Genomic DNA, 6,000 nt, shown 5'->3' on the forward strand with positions numbered 1-6,000 from the left:
AAGGTAAACTAGTTTAGGATTAGCCAGTCTAAATAATTTTAGGAAGCTATGGGACACAAGGGCTTTCCCCAGTTGTCTGGTACCAGGGCCTGGGATGATGAAGGCAGGTAGACAGTGGCTTGGTGTGGGCAAGTCCAGTAGAGGGTGTGGAGTCTGGATTGGTTGGTTTGCATTTCAAAGGCAGGCTCCTTGACCAGTTGTTTGCTATCTCTAGGAATTAGCTAACCCTGGGAAGGCGGTTTCTCCAGGGTCAGCAAGGCTCAGATGTCAAATCATCAGAATACGGCAAATAAAAAAAAAAAAGATGAACACACACACACACACACACACACACACACACACACACAGAGCAATGTCATCAGAGCTGGAACATTTTGCAGCATAATAGCATACACCAGGCAGCTGTTTAGTTTCTGGGCTGTTTTGTGTTTCTTCTATAGGCTGCTTTTTCCCCTAACAGTGACAGTCTCAGTAGTGAATGTTGCTGCCTTGTCTCTGCATATACATATTGTTCCTATCACTGGCTAGTGATGGAAGGGGAGGGGAGCAGGGGCTGAGCTTTGCAGGGTCTTCCAGGAGCTGCCTCAGCACTGAGAGAACAGTGAGATCTCAACTTGGTGTTAAGTCTGACAGGAAAGAAAAAAGGCCCCAAGACTGATGAGAATGCTGATGATAGCAATTCCTTAAATCATCAGTATAAAAAGTTTGAGAGCTTAGTAGACACATATTTTCTCAATATCCTCAAGAGGCAAATAAGGGGTATAGGGCAGCCTTTGTCTTTGTTTGCCCAGCACTCACCTCCTTGGCACTTTCTGGTAACATACTTGATCGACACCTCCCGAGCCGCATCATCCCCACCACCAAGGTGGGCTTGGGACCCAGGCTAGGCCAATCTTAATGTTCCAAACTCCTGGCCACCTGGACCTTCACCCAAGCTGGAACAGCCCCAGTCCTCTCCTGGGATTTCTCTGCTGGTAACTTCTGGATTCACAGAACTAAAATTAAAAATAATAACAACATATTTGCTGCTTGATGAGTAGGTGCTGGGCACACCTAAAGCGCTTTACATGGGTTATTTCCTTAACTTGATCTTCACAACCAATCTAGAAGTGCTATTATTATCCCTATCATAAAAAAAGAAGAGCCAGGTGCAGTAGCACTCACCTGCAGTCCCAGCTACTCCAGAAGCCAAGGCGGGAGGATCCCTTGAGCCCAGGAGTTCGAGACCAGGCTGGGCAACATAGAGATACTGTGCCTCAAAAAAATTAAAAAGAGGACAAAGGCAAAAGACAGTTAAGGAATTCGCTCACGGTCAAGCTAGTGAGTGGTGGAGTCAGGCAGTCTCCTGAATCTCTCAGCTCTTAACCATTATGAATATTTTCTCTGGAGCTGCTGGCAGCTGCATTCCCTGCTGTTTGGGAAAAGTTGATATACGTAGAAGGAAATAAATTGTTTCCACTAGGAATTGTATTCAGCTGCATATAATAGAAAACCCAGATAACAAAGGCTTAAACAAGATTTAGGGGTTTGTTTTTCTTTTATATAATATGAAGTATAGAAATAGGCAGTTAATGGCTACAATGCAAGATTTCAATGTCATCGGGGATGCAGGCTCCTTCTTAAGCTTCCTCTTTAGTGCATGATTTCCATCATCAAGGCTGGTTCATCATCCAAGACGGCTATTGGAGCACCAGCCATCAGGTTAGATTCCAAGCAGGAAACAGAAAGAATGAAGAAAGGGGGAAATGGTGGTTCTCCTGACATTGACAACTCTTAAAGCCCCACCCCACAATGTCTGCTTATATCTCACAGACCACTCTGGATTGAAGGGAACTTGGAAATACAGTCTCATGGTGGCATTTCTAAGGAAGAGAGGGAGGATGAGTAGCAACTTTCAGACTCTGCTGCAAACACAGATTATGTTTTAACAAGGACACTAATGAGCTAGATTCCTTTTGTCCAACTCACTAACTCATAAACTCCATGGACTTTTTTTTGTTTGCTCATCTTTGCTTGTGCTTTCCTCTCTGCCTAGAGTACTTTTCTTCACTCTTCAGTCTAATGAACTCCTATTTGTCGTTCAAAATCCTACTTAGATGTCACTTCCTTTGAGAATCTCCAGTTTCCTAGGATTCCCCAAACAAATTTTTTACTCTTTATCCTTTCTCTTTTAGGTATTTCTATTCATTTAATTATAATCATAGATTGTTACTTATTTGTTTTTGTGTCTGTCTCCCTGGCTAGACTGTGAGCTCACCAGCAGGGGCTGAGCCTTATTTATTTCTGTATCCAGTGCTAGGTACATAGTAAGTGCTCGTGAATGTGGTTGAATTTTAAAATGAATCGAGTCAGATATTAGCTCCCATTTTATACTAGTTTTCCCTGAGCTTATGACCCTATGTTACTGTTTTCCTCACTCAGACATTTTTGCTCTTCAAGGAATTGTGTTAAATCTTACAATGCTCAAGTTGCTCCATTCACATGAGCAAGTAGGTCCAAAATTCTGAAAGCTTCAAAGTGTGATGCAGGAAATCCACTTTCCTCTTTGCACCCTGGCTATTTTTATTAGCTCCTCATTCTTCTGAAGTATCAGAACCTGCAAAAATGAGAAATGTGTCTTTAAGCAGTAACAGATAAGAATTTTAACTAAAACTCTCTATCTGGTCCAGGAAAATAAAGTGGATATGATTGGATCAGAAAAGTTATGTGAGCGACTCCTTATCTCTACACCAGATCGGCAAACTCTGAGCTCTGCTGGAGCCTGTGGACTGTGATTGGGGAGCTTTTGTGGGTGGAACGGAATTTTGAATGAGTGTGTTGGCCACATTGAGGGAAGGTGGGCAGGATGCCTGGATCTGAGATGGTTCATTTACAAGGTTACTGGACTTAGTTCCTGGATTGAATTTTATATGATTGATTGAGGCCCAGCTTTGGAGTTAGATAGACGAAGGTTTGAGTGATGGTTTGGCCAATTACTAAGACGTATGAGCTTGGGCACAATCTTTACTGGACCTCAGTTTTCTCATGTGTAAAATGAAGATGATGATACTTACAAGGTACCTGCTGGGATGCAATGAGCTTATCCCTTTAAAGTATTTTAAGGGACACATAACTGGAATATGCCAAACAGTGTCAATGTCCTTCTCTCCTATTTGAAAGATGTGGGTCAAGAGAGGCAGAGATTATCACTCCATCCCTTTCTTACCACCTTTGCAGGAAAAAGATTAGTTCTGTCATCATGTAGAACCAGTGTAGGCACTTTCATTCATTTAACAAATATTATTTGATGAATATTTAGTTATGAATTTAGGGACTAGCATCCCTTTTCTCAATGAACTCACAATCTAGACAGAAAGACACATGGGTAAGGGGTTAGGTTTTTATCCGAAGGGCAATAGAGAGCCATTGAAGAGAGACTCATACATACAGAGGGTGGAGAGTGAATTGGGGGCAGAGAGAGCTGATGGAGATGCAGGTAAGTGATGTTTGTAGCCTGACAGAGGAGTTGCAGGGGAAGAGTTGTGAAAGAAGAAGAGCAGCTAAAGCAGATGTGCTGATTTAAGACATTTGAAAGAGGTAGAATTGTCACAACTGGATAGATTGGATGTAAAGGAGATGAGGAAGGAGAGGAAATTTACAGTCTTTTACTGTAGACTGGGAATACAAGGGAAGCAGCCTGTATGGGAGCTGAGAAGAAGCAGGGATGATAAATTCTACTTGAGACATTGAGTTTGAGACACCTATGAGACCTCTGAAAAGAGAAGTCTAGCAGGCAAAGGGATGTGCAGTTCATAAACACAGTAGAGAGATGTAGACTAGAGGCTGGGAGTTGGGAGTCAAAATATAGATGGCAAATGATCTGAAGAGATTATGCAAGAAGAAGGTATAGAGGCCAGGTGCAGTGGCTCACATCTGTAAATCCCAGCACCTAGTGAGGCTGAGGCAGGGGGATTGCTTGAGGTGAGGATTCAAGATCCACATGGGCAACAAACCCTGTCCCTACAAAAAAATAAAAAGTCAAAACATTAGCCAGGCATGGTGTTGCATGCCTGTAGTCCCAGTTACTTGGGAGGCTGAGGCAGGAGGATTGCTTGAGCCCAGGAGTTTGAGGTTATAGTGAACTATGATCATGCCACTGCACTCTAGCCTGGGTAACAGAGGTGACCCTGTCAATAAGAAAATAAATAAAAAGGAAGATGTAGGTTGGCTAAGGCTTTGATTAGAAAACTTAAAAAAATTTTTCTTTATGGAGTTTAATTATGAGGTTAAGTATGTCTTTGAGGCCTAAGGTTGTGTGGCTAAAATGTGAGCAGAGGGTAAGCCACAAACTCAGGGATAGGAATCTGCCACAGGCTTTATACATAACTGATTCTATAGTTATGTCTATGATTCAGAGACAGTGGCTGTCCCCTGGTTCTCTGGGAACCTCTTCCCCAAACATATTTTGGTTTGACTAATATTTAGAGAAAGGCCAGAGATGTGGCTGAGCAGATGCACAACAAATATAACTGTCTCCCTGACCCAGATTTTCACAAAGAAATTTAAGGTGCAGATGAATGTGGACACTGGCTATGAGGACAGGACTTCATCTTCACTTGAAGACAAGCTGGTCCTGCTAATAAAATTCCTATAAAGGTACAATCTTGTTCATCCTGCTATCTTCCAATTAGGTTTCTGGGTTTGAATATTCAATTCAGTATGTCCATGGCATGTGTCTCATAGGTGCATGATATTCGTTCTTCCTGGGCATTTCATCATATGAAGAGTACACAGGCAAGTCCCCTTGACAGGAGCAGCATCTCTCACCTTGAACTGCACATAATTTTGAGATATCCTCTGGGATCAGATTACACCCCAAGATATCTACTACAAGCAGATGGATCTGGCTCCAGTTGCTGTCTTCTTGCCCAAAGGAATCTGTATGGGACCGGGAGTGGTGGCTCACACCTGTAATCTCACCACTTTGGGAGGCCAAGGCAGGTGGATCACCTGAGGTCAGGAGTTCAAGCCCAGCCTGGCCAACATGGTGAAACCCTGTCTCTACTAAAAACACAAAAAATTAGCCAGGCCTTGTGGTAGGTGCCTGTAAACCCAGTTACTCAGGAGGCTGAGACAGGAGAATCACTTGAACCCAGGAGGTGGAGGTTACAGTGAGCCAAGATTGTGCCATTACACTCCAGCCTGGGCAACAGAGCAAGATTCTGCCTCAAAAAAAAAAAAAAAAAGGGGGGAAATCTGTGTGGGCATTTTCACAGATAGCCATATATCTAATGGATGCAAATCTTAACATATATAAGTCACTGAGGTAGCTGTCTAAGAAAGCTCACAATGGCAGGCCTATTCACAGAAGTATCTCAAATCCACTATAAGGAAATACAATTTATTATCGACATAGAGTCACAACCTCATATGACTATGTAGTGGTCAAAAGCACTGACTGTGGTGCTAGACTTATCAGTTTCTATCTGTGGTTGTATACAGATATTAGATGTGACCTTACATATAGGTAAAATCTGTAAAACAGTCTGTAAAATGGAAATAATAATCTAACCTGTAAAATGGAAATAATAATCTTACCCACCTCATTGGGTCATTGTGAGAATTAAATATATGTAGTTTTACAGTGCCTAGTACATAGCAAATATTCAATAAATATTGGGTATTATTATTTCTGTTACTATTTCTAGATCCTTTCTAGAAGAAAGAGTGTGTACTCAAACTTGTCTCAGTCTCACGTAGGGCATCCAAGGAAAACAGCAACACAGATGTGGAATTAATTAAGAAAAGGTGCATGGAAGTATGTCATAGATCAACTTAGAATAGCTGGAGTTGCACACGACCCACACAAAATCCGATTGGTGATGTCCTGCACAAGCTAAGACCATGGGTGTATTGTGAGAGGGCCCAGAGCACTACTTAGAGTTGAGTTAGCTCTGATCAACCACATTCTAATGACCTGGGCACAAATGAGTCAAAAACACATGGACTAGATTTCCCTTA

The sequence above is a fragment of the Pongo abelii genome, chromosome 3 (assembly GCF_028885655.2).
Source record: "Pongo abelii isolate AG06213 chromosome 3, NHGRI_mPonAbe1-v2.0_pri, whole genome shotgun sequence".
Classification (NCBI taxonomy): Eukaryota; Metazoa; Chordata; class Mammalia; order Primates; family Hominidae; genus Pongo; species Pongo abelii.